Here is a 19311-nt window from a genome sequence, read left to right on the forward strand (position 1 = left end):
TATCCGTACATATGTGCATGTGCACGTGCATAAACAATTTAGTGGGTGGTCCACCATTTTAGTTCTATTTTACTAGTATTGTATACAAACATGTAAATATTTCTCAGTAGAAAAAATACATATAGGATTTCAGATTACATCAGATCATAAAGCATCTTGTCTCTCAAATCATAAATGCCTTAGCAGAATAAAACAAAACATTATTTAGGTGTTTCCTTCAAATGTATTGTTCCAGCAAAACCAGATTTAATTAGACAAACAGCATTTTAAAGGCTACTGCTTTATAACATGGTACTCTTGAAAATGATGGGGTGTTGCAAGTGAAAACACCATTTTCATTTAGCTCTGTGGTGAAAAAAAAACTACACACTCTCACACATGCTAAACATTTTCTTTTTTTATTATAGTTATGGATTGAGACAATGGAGAAATCCTAAGTATTTGCAACAGTTCCAAGGCCATACTAATCAGGTGTAATTTTTAATGAACACTGACTGTTTGGTGCTCATTCAAGGTATTTCATTAGGAGGATATTCATTTAAAATAAATGTTTCAACCATATCAAGCTGTAACCTTTCTCAAAATGTAAATGAATGGTTTAAATGAGAAGATTAATAAAGAAGGGATGTTCCAATTCCAAGCATGGCATGCTATGTATTTTTAAATTTGTCTATGCCAGATGCTGTCAGTCAGAACAAAAAACTGTCCAAGCAGACAATCTGTGCGTCTGAATGTTGATCATGTTGGAAAGTAAAGGGGGAGGGGGGAGAGAGTGTGTCAAGGATTCATGGTCCTTCATCTTTGCAGTAGAGCAAACACGTCTCTCAGTATAACGACAGACAGCTGCTTCCACTTTCTAATGTGCCCTAACTTAGATCACTGAAAGAATTGTCAGCACTCAGAGAAACACACAAAGATAACACAGCCAGCTGCCATGAAGGGGGAAACAGCACAGCTCAGAAGAAATGGGATTTGTTCCATTTGCATGATGCTGGCTCCCTTGGGCCCCTTTCTTTCAAATCCAAAGCACAAAAGACAACACTTAACATATTTGCTTAAAGATGACAACCTCATGTTGATTTCATTTGGATGTAACAGTGTCAGGATTACAGATATAAGAATATATTATATCTGTAACAGAGACTGACAAATGTATCCATCAGTGAAACTGTCTGATTCATCTGCTTATACAGCCATTTTACCATCCCAAGGGTGCCATCTAAGTAGTAACTTTAGAAGACTGAAGGTCTAATTTTATTACACCACATTTCAACCTACTAAACAATATTATTTCTAAAATAGATCATTTTTATTGGAAGTCTCCCTGATGAAAAATCCAGTAGACACCGGAGAATTTATGAACTGTACGGGTCCTTTGAACTCAATATACTGCCCATTTTAAGCAACTTTCTTTATACACCATCAAAACCTAAGCTCAAACAACTGAAACTGAGTTAAAACACAGATGACAATGGCACCTATTTTAATATTACATCATAATCTGTCACTGTTTGAATATCTGCTGTTTGACAGTCCATCACTATTTAGGGTGCTTCTTGGTACAGTTCTGCATCAATAAGAGAGTTTCTTCAATAGAAACTCTATGAATAATTATTGTTCTTCAATACACTTTGACCAGCTCCACAATCTAATTTTTGGTTGAGGTTTCATTGGGCACTCCAAAAGTCACATGAAAATAACTGAAAGCCGAACACACTACTCATCGTGTTGCGCTGCAGCTGCTGAAAGAGAAAACCAAACTAAGGGGCGTACGTCTGCAAGATCGCCTGTCTGCAGAGTTTTATGGACCAGCCTCTTTTTCAATCAGATGAAACAATTAAGCAGTGGTTAGACACTCTCTAGTTTCAAATGCTTTACAGTGGATTGTCTGATGGTGAAAGTATCCCCCACCACCACCCCAACACCACCAAGTGGCTCTGCACAATGCTCCCTATGTGAACTGCTTTGTCTAGAGGAACTCAAAACTGCTTGTTGCTATCTGCTGCCACCAAGAACTGCGCTGTAATTCACTAGATTGAAGTTGTTTTGTAAAATGGAGTTAACTGCTGTACGTGGAATTTCAGCACAGCAGATGGTTACCAATCATTATTTTCAATTTGTTTAGTTTCAAGCAATGGGGCTGGCTGGGAGGAGCAGTGAGGAGGACAGGAATGGGGAGAGGAGCAAGGTTAGGGACACTGGCTTGCAATGCCAGCAATGCTAGACGGTACAGCATTAAAAGGAGAAAAAAAAAGAAAAAGTCTCTGCTCTGAACTGCAGCAGAGCTAAGAAAAAAAAAATCAGATTTTATACACATATATATAGTAAAAAAATAAAGAATACGACATTTAAAAAGGAGCACTTACTGATCAATCATTCTCTGTTCAAGAGTTACCTTACATTTTAAATATTGGAAATGAACTTTAAAGTTTCCAAAGGTAAATTGTCTCTATTCACATTTTGCCATCATTCAAGTTTAAATCACTCTCTACCATAAGTGGTTCAGTTGTTGAGCTGGAAATGGAAAAGGAACCATTTATGGACAAGTGCACATGAACAGAAATTAAGCTGTAAATATCTGGGCTGGGCCATTATTGTAGTCCAGAAACATCTGGGGCTGAAGCCCAGGCTGGGCCCCACTCCTTCTGTGTGCAGGTAATTGCCTGGATGATTTATAACTGACTGTTTCTATTAAAAATGGTTTAAAGAGAAATTTGGAGCCTGAATTCTAAAATGAAGATGGCTTTGCTCTTGCTTTCATTTGTTCAGGAGCGGACAAAAAAAAAAAAAAATCCTTTGCCATTTTTCTCCCCTCTCCTATCTTTAAGAGGTACAATGTTCCACCACAATAACAAAACTCACACTTTTCTAAATTCAGGCTAAAGACATGACACATACCTTTCCAGCAAAAGAAATCAAAGACCATCTATTCAGCTTACATTTGAGTTGCCTGGTGCTTTAATACCTCCCATCAAAATTAATTCTGAATTATTTTTCCCACATAACTTTAAAAAAAAATATCCTGTAAGCTGTATCAATACATTTCACAGCCTCTTCACTTGTCCCTGCTATTTTGATACATCCAAGAGTCAGTTAGCTCTGCCTGCCACCACAACGCTGTGGGTGATGTGGGCAGAGGCACTGCAGTGGGCACCCCACAGGCACCTAGGAGGGACCATAGGCACTGTGTCCCTCACAGGGATGTTTCTGGTTCTAGGACTTGCTTTCCTCGCTGTACTTCAAAACAGCCTGATTTTTCTGGCTTTCAGGACGAGCCATAAAAAGCCACCCATTTGACTTGGTGGAAAAGAAAGGCCCAGGATATTAGGGTTTGGAGGACAACAATAAAGGATATGCTTGGATGATACCAATCCTCTACTGGCAGCTACGGAAAAAAGATTACTCTCTCCCAGGCAGAACAGCAGAGATAGTCTCTGACTGTAAACAATTCTGTCATCAAAAAACTTGGTTATTCAAGACTGACCAGATACCCCAACTATATTTCCAACCCTTTTCCGTGACAGCTAAAGCTTATTCTAAGAGCACCCCTAGCCCTGCAGAGATTAGGTTTGTAAAGGGGTTAACCATGCCGCCCTCCAGGTGTTACACATCCTTTTTTATTGAGGTTTCTGTATGTTGGGCATTTACTGCACAGCTCCAACATGCAACACCGAACAAGGGAACAAGTTTGCAACCTGGGTGTATGCCAAGGTTGAAGTGACACACTAGTGACTGTCTCAGCCCTTTGGGAAAAAGTGGATTAGATGAATCACAAAACAATGTCACCATTATTTCTCCAGTAAGTTAACTATCCCTTGGCCACAGGTGACCAAGACATAAAAAGTATGACCTAGCATTTTTACAGATTGTGCTCTGTCTTGGATTTTTTTTTCCCCTGCATCTCTATAGACTGTAATTATCCTTAGACCAACAAAAACTCTTTAACATTTTGAGGCAATGCAAAACTTTGCACATGGGGTTGCATCAACCTAGGAACATACTGAATAAATGTTCCAAACTCTTCATGGTTTATTGTCAAACTCCCCCAACAAAATTTGGTCCATATCACCCGTAAAGCAGATATCATATACTTCATATACTAAACAGCTTTTTAATTATTTTAATTATTTTTAAAGAAGAGGTTGTAAAGCTAAATGGGAATTAAGCATAGGTCTATCAATTATAAGCCAGTTGACCTACAAAATAAACAAAACCAATCCCCTTAACTTTTGCTGGATTCTTTCTCAGTTTTTCCTGATGATGTACAGAAAGGTAGCAATTCAGCAATGCCGTTAAGATTCATGGCTCAACAATAAATGTGCAGCTAAAATGCTGTATTCATGCAATTAAAAAGCAAAGTTTGCCCAGGGTAACAGGCCTATGCATTCAGCTACATGGAGGACTTCATTAAGTCATCAGCAGAGGATACTTCTCCTCTTAAAGTGTACATGCTTCAACCACGTTTCAGTTCAAACTGACAACATAATACTTAAAAATGCTCAAGCAGAAAGTGCCCAAGTTAAATCAGTACACTTTTAGGAAAAATATACTTTTTTTAGGTATACTTTGTTAATGCCATTCAGTGCAACAAAATTTTCTTAAATACATATTTCTCCCTAAACATGTTCACATTCTTAGACCAAAACTAAGCTAAGGATTGAGGCATGTCTTAATTCTTAGTACCAAATCCAAGGATACTTGCCCTTTTGTTCTACATCAGTAGATCTAAAGAGAATTTGAAGCAGACTATTAGATTCATTTGAATTATTGGAAACCCTCTGATTTCTAATGGTGATATACTGGAGTAAAGAACCATGGTCAAACATTTGAAGTGGAAAACAAAGTGGACTTCATATAAATATTGACATTAGTTACAATAGTCCATAGAAGAACAAAAAATTGTAATACTGCATTTCACAAGAAAAAAGGGTCAAGTAATTGAACCTAGGTGACTTGAGTAGGGTTAACTGGGTTTAATCCCACCTGAATTATTTATTATCTAGATTTTAGTAAATAATAAATCTCAGCACCTAATTTCACAAGTCTCAAACACTGTGCACTGGCTTCTGTAGTCATCACTAAAGAGCAGCGTATGGCTAAATAAAGATTTCTACCATGTGAAGGAATAGGTGTGAGACATGATTATACCATAATGGATTTGAGTCTTTCATAAAGATCACCACTAGGGGGGAGGAAAAAAAAAAAAAAAAAAACCGAAAAAAAAAACCCCAAAAACACACACCAAACAAACAGCATAACAAATACAAAATCTTTCCTTCCCCCAGATTTAAAAAAAAAAAAGAAAAGAAAAGGAAAGCAAACCACTTACTGTAGGAAAACTCCAGGTATAACGAGGAATACATACAGATATTTTATTATGCAAGACAAATGGCATTCTCTCTGTCAGTGCCAGCATTAAAACTTTCTGCAGATGGTTGTGCAAGCGAGGGTCTGGCAGAGGAGGTTACTGGCGTGCCCTCTAGAGGCTGGATGTCTGGCCAAGGAACTTTTCAGCAGCTACCAAAATACAGAGGAAGCTACTAGAACGAGATCTGTAAGCAGTGCTTACTCTTTATTTTTTAAAGCATATTTTATGTACTCCAAGACACAGTAAGTACTAATACAGCAAACCAAATCTCTAAAGGATTCCTGTCAAGTACAAATACATGCATAAACACAAGATATAATTGAAAAGTCTTTTGCTTAATGAGCTCATGGGTGCTTTGGCACAGTGCATAAAATGTAGATTTGAAATTTTAAGATAATATCAATTCCCACAGTTGGGTTTCGGAATCAAAATTTAAAAAATAAAATCTATTCGGCATCAGTTCAGATTCAGGTTACTATTACCCTAACAGGGAGCCACATCCCACAAATAACAATAAATTTTCTTACCACCCACCTGTGTAGTCATAAAGGGTGTATCTTTTTAAAGGCAAAAACATCTCAGGGTAAAACCAGGGTCAAATTTTGCATTGGCAGTAGGTAAAAAGCTCTAATATACCTAGTCAATCATACACTAGGTGAAATACAGCCCACAGAGCACTTAATAGCTCAGCCCAACAAGCATATCACCAAGTAAAATCTGGTGCACAAATGTGCACAAATGCAAGTGTCTTTTTTTTTTTTTTCTTAAATCATATATGATTTTTATCATTAGTTTACTACTGACAGCAAGCCAGTCTTATTACAGCTAACTAGGAAACGAACTTGCTTGCCTGAAATCCTGCATTTAACTACGCATTGCACTTTAGAAACTGTACAATATTAAATTGTGTTACAACACAAAAGAAATCCCTCCTGAAAGTAGTTATCCTATAAGAAACAAAAGTATACTATATATATTAAACGGAAACACCACAAGGAAAATAGTCATTTTCACTGCTAAAAGGAGAGTTAAATGATAAATTAACATCATTAATGAAAACCTCATTATTGCAACTACACAATACTATCGTGCCTATTCATACTTAATTTTCTTGTAGAAATTACATTATACAACACAGCATATAATCGGTTCTGATTGGGGGTGGGACAGAACCAGTCGTTAACTATGACTAAAATGACCAGTTTTCCAGTGTAGTTGTCTTCTAATTAAATCTAAGCATGAAGCACAGTCATTGAGATACGCTATAATGATTTGCTTCGAGGTATTTTTTCCTATTGTTTTTTCCCCTCTGCTTATCAGAATACCTTACACCTTTCAAAACTAGAGCAGGAAAAACAAACAAAAAAAAAAGCCAACTTGCTTCTGGCAGATGCCATGCCAAGGCATGTATGACTCACCATCCTTCCTCCCACATTTGGGAACACAGCTCATCTCTTTCTTAGCTCTTCCCACTAACAGGTACTAACTCAAAACATCAGAGCTGCAATTGCTATTTCAAAAAGACAAGCTTTTCAATGACAAACTAGACTGTCATTTTATTAGCAGCAAAATAAATACAGTTGTAGTACTCAATGCTGCATCAAGCTACAGTGATTCCCATATTTACCGTTAGCTGTTAGGGATTACACCAAACCCAGTTCTGTTCCAGAACAGCTTCCAGCTGAGCATCTGACAATGCCAGCACTGTACCCAGGAGCAGATATCCAGAGAGCCTGGCACCCCAGGAGCATATTAAAGTGGGCACAAGTTTCTCCTCAGTTTGTGGTTAGTATTTTCTGTAAGATCAGACTTAGAGAAGAAATAACTTATTATATCAGAGTCTCTTATCTTTACAGTGAAAGACTGCAGGTCACCTGGTAGAGAACACAACAGATATTAAAGTGATTATAGCCTTGATCTTAGTCAGAATTACACGTGTTGGTAGAGATGTCAGTAAGACCATGCAGAATGGCACTTTTCTGTGCTTCAGAAGCACAGTATTTCTACATTTACTACATTTCAAATACAAAAGAGTTTCACAGTGGCAGGGTAAGAGCGAGAGGCTGGGAACGGGGCGGGAGGGCTGGGGGATGCAAGTAGGCAGAGAGAAGGGGGCACAGAACAGCTTTGAAAAGCCAGGAAGGAGAGCTTCTATTTCTCTGCAATGGGTTTATATCAGCCAGGCTTAAATAATGGTATTGCAAATTGAGGCCCAGGGGAATTTGGAGTGTACAAGCGAGCTTTTGTTCACCAAACCCCAAAAGGTATGTGGGAGATTTGGGGGTTTGTTTCTATTTAAATGGCATATGTATTTCTAAACCATAAGTTAAACTATTCTGCTCTGTTTATTGTACAGCCTTGCTGATCCAGTACCTATTGGGAAAAATATTTTTCCTAGCCAATATCGTGACAACTCTTTAAAATAGCAGTTATCTGTTACTGTACTTAGCACCTTCATTTACTTCCCTTCAGAACTTTCAAACAAGGAAGAAAGCAACAAATCTAATGTAATAAACCTCACAAGAGAGGGAAAAAAAAGACGGGGAGGGTGGGAAACAACAGAGAGAAGAAGAACATGGCTAGAATTCATTTGAAGAGATGTAAGCTTTCCAGTATAAACACAGAAGCTAATTAGTATGTTGTAACTTTAAAACATATTCTGTTATCAGAAAGCAAAATAGAAATCTGTACTAAAAAAAAATAATCTTCTGAAGCCTTTAAAGCAGGTGGACAAAAACGTAGGCATATACAAACATACGCCTCTACTCCCCATTCCCCACACACATGCACAGATACAAAATTGGGTTAGTCCTGTAAATAGGCTTAGCTCCTGTAAATATATCTCAGGATTTTAGGTGTACTTTTTCACACTGTAAGATTTCTATACAAACCCAGTTCAATCTAACTCCCTCTGATTATTATTAGAAACTCATTATTTGAGGACATCTATCTTTACAGTAACTATGCACCATTAAGGAGAACAATGCCCGTGATTGTTTAAAAAGCCATGGTGGGGGAGGGGGAAGGGAGAAGAGGATCAGGAGAAGGGAGAAGGTAACTAAGAGAGATTTTGCAATTAGAACAGCATCATCTACTCGGCATTTTGCTCCTTGGAACATTTACACAGTAACAAACTGAGTTTAAAGTTTCCTTCATCCAAAAATCACAAATGAGTCATTCATTATACCTTTACGTAACACATGTATTTTTGTCCTGATGAATTTAAAATGTGTGCTTACAACCACTAGGAAAAATCACTATTTCCTCTAACATACAGCACTGATACTTCAAGAGGGAGATTGTTGCATTTAAGTAGTACAAATAAAGCTAATGCCTACCATTTTCTGGGGAAATTCCTTATAACACCCATCACCTGGCTTCTAAGACTTGTTGCACACATGCATATCCAAAGTCCAAACAAATTGCAGGAACTCAGCACTTCTGATAACTGAGCACCTAAAAGGGGAATCCTGAATTGCACTTGCTGAGATGCAATACTATTTGTGATGTTATCTCAGCCTCTCAGACTTCAAGCTCAAACTGCAGCTGTTGTAGCAGCTCTGAAACAGAAAGGAACAGTAACTTCAGATAAAAAACAACTTGCCTGTCATGAATGTAAGCAGCGACTTCTACTATCTACAGCTGATATTTTGGGGAGTGGGAAGGGGAGAAGTGTATTTACTAAGTACTCAATAACAAAACATCTTTCCTTAATCAGTGGTGAAAATTATTACTCCAAATGACTACTGGTGTCAGACTGACTGTTATCCTGTACCAAATAGATAATCTGCTCCGTGATGGAAGAAATATCTCATTATAACTTTTCGAGCATTTCTAACTAGTAAAAACTTTCAAAATGTCATTCATTAAGGCGCTGGTTATTCACAGTCTCTATAAGCACATGGTGAGATATATTTTACCTACATCTAATCTTAAAAAAAAAAAAGCTTAAAACTAAGGCTTCTCAAACTTACTTAACTACATGTCTCAGCAAAGATGTTCTCTGCATAGGTGTGCCTTTGATATGACCGTCGCACTGACAAATGCTATGGGCCAAATAGCGAGAACTGCTTCATCCCCCTCAGTACACAGGATTTACTGACTTTTAGCTTCAGTTCTCTACCAACACTAATATCAATCTGAATAATAGATTAATTTTCTCCATAAGACTAACATGATACCAGCCAAATTAATATTACCACTAAAGTTTTTAAACTGGAAGGACAAAAATACACCAGTGTTGCAGCATAAAGAACACCTACGCAGGAGTAAGAAATGAAATGAATGAAAGTCAAAGAACAAAATAAAAATCAATGGTTAAAAAAGGTTAATTGCTGCATTAACAGTTTCCAAAATATATTTATTTCAGCTTTTATTGAAGGCAAAGAGTAAGAAATAAAGAATTATCAGAAATTCTACAAAGACATGAAAAATTACTATCTTTAAAATACAGTTTCTGCCTCTTTATAGTATGTTCAATACAGTACCAGCATAGATACGTAATCAATATAAAGCTGCAGATCTAACATTAGTAATCACAAAACCACTTAATTTTATAAATTAAGTGTACATTCAGATGAAGAGTTAGCAAATTTCATCTCCTTCCATTTTAAAAAATAACTGAATCTTTCCCATTTAAACACAACAATTTTCTGACTGAATGGGGATAGCCACTTCACAAATTATCACAGGTCACTTTAAGTCCATCTTACTTTCATAAAAAACTTACACACAGTATTTTAAATTTTAATTTCTATTTTAATCAATCACACAGATGAACTATCAATTATGTTCAAATATCTTCAGCAAACTCCATATGTATTTTAAATAAAACAATTTTATAGAGTACAAGAAAGGAGTCATAAAACCATATTGTCCAAACTGAGTTTGCATACAGCAACATCGCATTATTCTTCTAGACCTATAAGAAAATGAATTGTACTCATATAGCAAGAATGTATTTCTACAATACTGTATGTAGTGATGTGGTCCACAAACGCCAACAACAAGGAACTGAAAATAGGATCAATTCTTTTCCCTCTCAGAAACAATCTTGTAAGCATCTGAGTTCCCAAAGACATAAAAGAAGAGTTACTTTTCTAAGATCTTTTGATATCACTCTTCATGGTGGAGCTATCCATGAGTGATGGGAAAGATCTCTTTTGAAAGTAAATGGTGCACCTTCAAGTGTGTTCAGATACATCTTTGCTGTTCCTTTCTATGTTTCTCAAGTTTTACTTGAAAAGGATGCTTGATTTTTTTTTAAATTTGGTTTAGGTATCACAATGGGATACCTTATATCAGTCAGTGCTTGCAAACCTTATTCTTCCAGCACAGAGTCTAGCTGTTTCTTTCTCTGTGTCAACACAGGAGGCTGAAGTAATCAGGTTTAAAGAAGACAGAGGACGTTAACCTGCATTTTCTCAGAGTCTGTGATGAGTAAGTTCATACTTCTAACATGACCACACTGAGCCATAAGGTATATAAATAGCTGCTTTTCATCTAAAAGCACTGCTATCACAGAAGTTTGTATAACAGGGCTATCAGTTCATAATATTTTAAATGTCAATATTGATACTATTGTCAGGGATTAATAATTTCTGCATATAACTTTACCATTCCCATCCACCCTCTGCGGTCACTCAGTAATATAAAGTAATTGTTGGCTCTTCCCCTCACCACGTCTCCCAAAGAAATGTACACACGGTAACATCTGTTGTACTGTCTAGGAGTATCTTTGCAGCAGTACAGTTCTTATAGTTTTATTAAGTGATAAATCAAGTTCACTGTATAAATGCTTTTTTATTAATGACTTGCTTGTATGCTAGAATAGAGGAGATAGAAGGGGAAAAACCTCCCAGAGCAAAATAGGGATGTTATTTCCAAAACATTAAGAGGCAAAAATCAGTTGTTCTAAATGAGGCAAAAAAAACCCCTTGAATGAGAGCGTGAAGATACATTCCTGCCACAAACCTCCGTAACCCACCAGGGTCCAGCCCCTTCTCTCATGTCCTCTCAATATTCATTTTCAAATTCCATTCAGATTAGCAGAAGTTACGCAAACATGCATTAATGTGTCCCTTAAGTATTTTATCACACTGAAGACAACAAACAAAAAGTTTAATTATGACCCATACCAGAGAATCGTTCATTCAGACCCTGCTTAATTAGATGTGAGACAGCTATCTTAGATCATGAAGTCTGACCACAGTATGCTCTTACTGCTAGAGTATTAATGCAAATAAGATACAGATTACTGAAACCAATTTACTATCAACAATCTATAACCAGCGTGACACATGCACACATTCAAAAATATCACACAAAATAAATTGTGGCATATACCTTCATGCACTGAGCAATTTATATACAGAAAATGAACCATATGCTTTAACTAAGAGTATATGACACATTAGAAGTAGAATAAAAAAGGGTTAAAAACAGATAACAAAAATCCAAGCAATACATGATTCCAAGGAACTAGAGCAAAAATGTACTTGAATCACCAAAGTTTGGTATCACATAAAAAAAAATCTCTGCATTTTTCTCTACATCACTTTCAGGATATTTGAAATTTAACTAACAACATACTATCAGTAGCCATACTGTACGTTAAAAGAGATGAGAAAATGGTTTCTCAGTAGCAGCTAAATAATATGACTGGTAATTGCTATTTCAGTGTTTCATGGCACATCAGACTACACACTTAATAGACTATTATAAAAAAAAAATTAAAAAAAAATCAGCCAGTGACATGACAGGCATCTGTAACTGCATTATTTTTAATTATAGCTGAGACAGACGAAAGTTTTTTCCATATGCAGAAAAACAGTTTAAAGAACAAAGTTTTATTCCATTATCTAAATTTAATAACACAAGGCTGTTCTTTCTATTGTACAAATACAATAGCCATTGTGGTAAGAAGTGTTGCTTATACGGTTAAACAGATAGTTCACTATTATGATACATTTGACAGGTACCGTAACTAGCACTATAGGAACAGACATACAATATTGTTATTATCATACTGTGCGCCGATACCTTGTAGCAATATAACTCAGCAAAAGGGAAGCACAGACTCCGCATTTTCATCACTGCAGATGTCTCCGTATGCTCTTAATCAGTGGTCCTTTCTGCAGATCACACTTTCTAGTATTCTTCGCATTCTCAAACTGACCTGTCAAAGCCTGATCTCCCCCCCAGTTTCTCAATACTTTAGTAACCAAGATTGATCAACTATTTCTCTTTCCATTTCACCCTCACTTGTCACAGGGTGAGACCAACATCAACAGGTATTTAGAAGCAGCAGTAGCGAAGTCCACTTGTATTTAGTAGGTTGCTGCAAATACAAATTGTCTTCTAAGAAACATAATACATATACACGCATTCTCTTTAACATGATGATCAGGGGGTGGCAGGTACAATTATTAAAGGACTGAAAGCCTTAGATTTCCTTTGACCTCCATTACAGTCTAGGACTCTGCTCCTCGAAGGATAAGATTGTATTTGTCGAACCTATGGTAACATATTGCAAGTGGATTTTCTCTGTTCTTCTGTATTAGCTATCATCCTTTAAAGGAACATAGTTTCACTAAGGGAGATGTACATGTTGATTTCAGACTCAGAGATTTATCTTTTTTCTCCTTTTTTTTTTTTTAACGAAAAAAGAAAAACTGAATGATCTTAAGGAATTTTCTTTATTCTCGCATTTCTCACACACTCTATAAAAATATCATTGACATAGGGTGAAAAGGTCGCATGCCTCACAGAAATGGAGCCAAGTACTCCAGTACGGTTTTTCACCTGGAAAATATCCCTGTAAGTAACTCTATGTATTGGAAATTTTTTATTAATATTTTAGTAATAATAAGAACTCCTGGACTTTTCCCAGCCTAGAGTTCCCTGAAGTGATCTTTCCCATAAGGAAGATAAGTTTTCACTTAGAGGATAGCATCTCCAGCAGCAAGAGTTTAATACTCTGCAACAATATCAGGGATACACAATCCTGAATTTACAGCTCTTCAAATTACTTTTATAGCTATACAGTTCATTTTGGATCAGATGCTTATCTAAAATTCCATATATTTTGGTAGCTGTAATATCTGATTTAAAACAGTAAAACAGCTTCCAATAAGCCAAAGAACAGTACTAAGAAAAAAGGAAAAGCCAGGGCGGCGGGGGGGGGGGGAAGTACCACATGTGCCAGATTCTGGGAACTGTAAATTACTGCAGCTCTTTAAAGCTAAACTATATTATACCAGCTAAGGATTGGGCCCAATATACACAATTCCACTTCAAAGTTGATTTTTTCCCCACATGCATAGTGTTTTGCTTCTCATCTGCTCTGTTAATAACACACAGAAATTTCTAATTAGGTTATCCCAAATTCTTTTTATGGTTAATTTTATGCCTTTTCTTATCAATGACTCAAGAGGAGAAAAAAGTACTGATTGATCAACTGATCAAGCTTTATTGACATACAATATTTCTCAATACTTCAGAAATGTCTGCAGAACAATTTTGTCCAATCATAAGATCAATGAATCAATGTAAAACCCCAGTAATTAAATTTATCAACTTGTTATCAATACATCTGGCACTTTATGAAAGTATTATGCGAAGTTTGTTCTCTTAAGGGATATATTGATTGAGGGCAAAGAGCCAAATATTTCTATTATTAGATCTGAGAATGCTAGAACAAAACTCAGTCTGTTACAAACAACACACAAATGTTTCACATCCAGAGATCTCATGCTGATTCCATACCATTAAACCCACTCCTAACAAGCAGATAAGCCTATTAATTGATGATTAAGACTACAGGAAGATCAGTCATTATATTCAATGCTTCTTGTATGCATTCATTGAATAAACATATTGACAGGAAACAAAGAATAATTTTCCTCTAGGAGTTATATTTTTAAAAAGGAGGAGACTGTCTAAACAAAAAGCAGATTTCAAACCTTGTTCATGCAGCATAAAATAGCCTTAATTAATTAAAATTTTATAACCAAAGCTTTGCAGTCTGAAAGAGATGATCACATCTCTCTCCTTCGTATATAATAATTATTAATTGAAAGCTGAGCAATAAAGCTTAAATATGACACATCTGATAAGAGCCATACTAAAACCCAAAACAAGGTAACAAAAACACCATCCAAGTGTTTTACTGTTTAATTTTTAAAGGGCTAGCATACAAACTATTCTGAAATATATTTTTAGTTGCTATTCCTTACTACATATGCGTAAGCAAGTAGGGCGCAAAGTTCATGAAGAGCCATTTCATTGATTATGAGAAAAAGAGTAGTAGGCTTTTTATGTCCAGAAAAAACAAACAACCCCCAACAAAACGCAACTTAAGAATTTTTGGCTCTGCTTAAACAAAAAAAAGTCTTAAAGAAAGCTAATGACAAGACTGTCATTTTTTCTCATAAACCGTATGATGGAGATATCAATAGCAATACAGCCTTCATATTTCTAAAATACTGCTAGAATAAGAGAAGCAAACATCACTGTGCTTTCACAGATGCTGCAATAAATAAAAACAATTTGGTTGAGTAGTGAAGGTATCTTATGATTAAGGGGGGGAAATAATGATAAAAACCCCAAACCCACCAGATTCTTGTAGGAGTCACATCCTGTTACAAACATCAAACAACAATGAGCCTTTATTACCATGCTACAATTCCTTCATTTCAAACATGATTAATTAGCAAGTATAACACTCACCAAAACTCCCACCACGCTGCTGTTTGCTGCCTATTTGCAAATGGGTGTCTATCAAGTATCCATAAGCAGTATTAGTCTCATTTACGACACTGAAGAGAAGAAGGCAAAGCATCCTGCTTTAAGGAAGATTTTGCTCATACCTTAGCCAAAATGAAAAGAAAAGAAAAAGAAAAAGAAAACAGAAACCCAATAACAAACACCAAAACCCTCTTTTGTCGAAGAGATTTCTTGATAATCCAAACACAAACTTCACGCAAAATGAAAAACTTTTTAGAAAAGTTGCTAAACAATTACAATCGTTGAAAATAAGTAGAGATAAAAGATCAGTTTAAACTTTGTTTTGATTTTTTTTTTTTTACTTGAAACCTCAACTTTATATTCAATTTGAAACACACTGCTTCTGTTGAGAATCAAAGTGTGGTTCATACGTCAAAAATGGACACAAAAAGAGGATGGAGAGAGGAAGACACACTTAAAGGGACTCAATGTGTTTTAAACTGTGCAAACAGATGTCTTCAAATGTACCTTACTTCCAATAAACATTACTTTGGCAATGAAAAAAAACTTTGCTTCATAGGGAGGAGAGGTAGAACTGATATTACAAATACAGAAAAAGAAACAAGACTGAAATGAGAAAAAAAAAAACCCTGAAAATGCCTTCTCAAACTGAACTCTATAAATACCATCACAAAAACAACGGTAAAAGGTTCAATTTGGAAGCAACAGATGTCTCCCTAAGCAAGAAAATATCCCCAATTAAATAATGCACGGGCATACAGAGAGGATCTTTAAAAACATGAAAATAGATGCCCGTGCAGCAAAGATAAAGTTTCAACATGAAAATAAAAACTAGACAGAAGATCCGATACCTCCTTGGTTTATCAGCTCGGTATCACAGATACTTGATGATTTTGTCACGCCCAGGGAGCAGAGTCATTTTTAAGTGCAAATCGGTCCTACTCTCTCCAGCTTTTTCAATTTTGTAAATTTGGGATCAAAAACATCAAAGCAGCTTCCACTTCGGACCTAACTTTTAGAGGATCAATGTGACAAGTCACTGCTTGATAGATGTTTCTCTTGATAAACGACTTGTTCAAAAGAGACATTGTAGCTTTCATTTCCTGACCACAACACACTTTTAATTTGCAACAGCAGAGCTGCTGGAGTGTGACTAGTTCCACTTTCCAGCCTTTCAGGATTGTGGCACTGTCAGGCCACATACACGGGCAAAACAAAAACTCAGAGAGAGGTGAATCCGCAACAAGAACTGTAGCGAAACTTTTTCTCAAACAGGAACCTGATTATGTTTGATTTCTCCTAACAGTGGGCTTTTAAACCCCATTCCCAACCACCTCCAATCTCTAACATTTTAGGGAAGGGGGGGGGAAGAGAAATAATATTTCGAAATATATACTTAAAGTGCCATAGAATATATATAGCCTGCCTAATAATATCATGTTTATTATACATATATATACATTACTGCCACTATAATTATTATCTGGGAATTGCATTTAACAGTCCAAACCATCCACACCATCCAATTTCAGCTCTCAGCATACTGTCCCATTCCCGATTTAAAATTTATAAATGTAATATCCTCCTCATCACAAGCGGCAGTCCAATCTGCTCTGAATATATATTACAGCTTTAACATCACAGAGGGAAATCTCCCATCTGGCAATCACATTCGCTCCAACAGCTCTAGGAAAAAGAAAAGAAAAAAAAAAAAAAAACCACAAACACACAACCCAAAAAAAAAAAAAAAAAAAAACCACGTTCCGCTCTCGCTCGTTCTCCTCCTTAAAACATTTCTCAGGGCAAATTATGTGCATCTAAAATAAACAGTCGCCTTATTGATCGCTTCAAAGTCAACAAGTTCTAAATGCAAGATGCAATCAGATCTTTCCCATCATACCATCATATAGCACCCGGGATATGTTTAGCAATATAGTCACCTACAGCACTGAAATAGGAGTGTACATTGTGCAACTGCTCTCTCAATTTCTTTCTTGCATTCAGATATGTTATTACGAGAGATCATCAGCCACACGCACCAGACCTCCCCCTTATCCCAAACACACACACACATGCTCGCTCTCCTAGGGTCTCTCTCCATCCTTATTTGTTGCTACCACACGCAATTAAAAGTGAACATACCCCCCTTTTGGTTGCATAAAACAGACTAATAGTCACTTCTGTTATTCGTTCCTTAGCCTTAATTGCACCTAGAGGTGCATCTACTGCACCACAAGATCTGTTGAAATTCCCCGTGCTCCATTTTATCTGACTTTTTTGGAGGACGGGGTGGTGTGGGGGGCTGGAGAGTGACCGCTAAAATGAAGCCAGTTTAAGCACCTGATTATTTCATTCTGTTACACATTGAGAACAAAGCAGTAGGAACCAGACACTTGTAAACTGGGCATAAAATACCACTTATTAAATAGTATTACATATTCGGCCACAACAGTAATTTTGTTTGTTTACATGCAAAACATTCCCTCACCCCACATCAGTTAAAACCTCTAACAGATGATTACACTGAAAGCAAGAGGGAAAAGCAGATGGAGTTCAAATAAATACTCAAAAATTATTAGTTTGCAAATGGAAAAAGATGCATTTTAGGCATGTATGTACAAGTACACAGACATATAGGTGTATATACTCATTGCTACGCATTTTCCCCTTCTCCAGTCGCTGAGTTTAACTAATTTACATACCACTGGAGTTCAGTGGTGTATATAGTGCACTGCTAGTAATATGCAACTTTAGGTTTTACAACTGAGGTCAATACAATGGACAAAACTAATGCTATAATCGAAGCAGAAATGATAAACAAATGATAGCAAGAAAAAAAAATGCTTATATACAAATAAGTGAAAATATACTATTAAACATTAGGTATTTATTACAAAATATTTGCATGCAGATTCCTTGGTGCATTATCATGCTATTTAAATTTGTCTTTGCTATTTAGATGCAAAGGAAGTAGATCCCAAAACGGACATACCATAAACACTGGTGCTACTGATCATTTCTTGCTGGCAGCACAAAAAGCTGAATTGGATTTTTCACAAGCAGGAATTCCAAAGGTTGCTTTTCATTAAAGCCACTTTTCCTCTCAGCTATCAAATGTCACTGCCTTGAAACGTGGGCCCTTTCGTCAGGTATTCATTTAACCTACATGCATATAATTAAGTGGGAAAGCAACATCAACAAAAAGGGGATCTCAGATCACAAGGGAAGAAAGAAAGGGGGGAAAAAAAAGCACATGACCAGGAATGCAAGTCCATGTCAATTTCACTCACTCCCATTGAAACTAACAAGAGCTCCAGGGAGGATAGTAATAGGATCAGTGGATTGTATATACCATTAAATTATACATCTTTCTCTCCCTTCCGAGCCAACAATACGCCCACCACGCTGTACCCCCTCCAAGATGATGTGCTTACATTTTACTGCAACAGCTCCTCTGACATATTCGTGCCCCCCCCCGCCCCAGCCAAGACACAGCAATTCAAACCTAACTTTTGTTTTGCGAGAGTCTTATTTGCACTTATTTGCTCAGAAGTTAGTTGCCTCAGAGTCCAGCCCCGCGTTACCTGCAGTTTATTATTTTCAATGCAACTTAAAAATAAATCCAATTAGAGAAAGAGAAGGAGGTGGGGAGGGAGCTTGCAATCGCGAACTCTTAATCTGCCTACTATTGTTGGCAATGATCAAGGAGGAAAAACCATGCACTGCGATTGTATATCTGTACTTTCCAGACTACCATTAGGAAAGCAGACGGGAGTGCTTAGTAGCAGAAAACGACTGCGAATGAGGAAAAATATTTAGGGCACAAGCGGGCGATAAAAAAAAAAAAAATACGCGGCTGTCTCGGAGAGATTTAAGATTAAATACAATTTAAAACGATGGTAGGGGGACTAGAGAAAAAAAAAATCCTCTTACCTGGAGATTTGGTACAAGAACCCGATAGGTTAGAGTAGCATCGATCCGATGTGTTTGCTGATGAATGGGGGCTCGGGTTAAGTGAAGGTGCCTATGATTTGAAATCATTCCAAGTTTTTGAAGGGAAGACTGACTGCAGCCTCTGCCATGTTGGAATTTCAAACCCAAAACAGCTGCTTTGCAAGGAGCCAGCATGCCAGCAGCTGGACGCCTGCGCAGAGCGCCGCCGAGCCAAATTCAAATCACTTTCACGCGAAGAGCCA

At 36.8% G+C, this 19311-nt stretch overlaps 1 long non-coding RNA gene across 1 annotated transcript in view; it reads right to left on the minus strand.

Annotated features, from left to right (window-relative positions):
- The window catches only part of LOC104464353, a 110492-nt gene extending 91351 nt beyond the window's left edge, over positions 1–19141 (minus strand). The window contains exon 1 of the long non-coding RNA XR_727580.1: positions 19049–19141. This is a non-coding gene — a long non-coding RNA (uncharacterized LOC104464353). The remainder of the gene's footprint in view (positions 1–19048) is intronic.
- Between the last annotated feature and the right edge of the window lie 170 nt (positions 19142–19311).

This window comes from Pterocles gutturalis, unplaced genomic scaffold (assembly GCF_000699245.1).
Source record: "Pterocles gutturalis isolate BGI_N339 unplaced genomic scaffold, ASM69924v1 scaffold14488, whole genome shotgun sequence".
NCBI classification, from domain to species: domain Eukaryota; kingdom Metazoa; phylum Chordata; class Aves; order Pterocliformes; family Pteroclidae; genus Pterocles; species Pterocles gutturalis.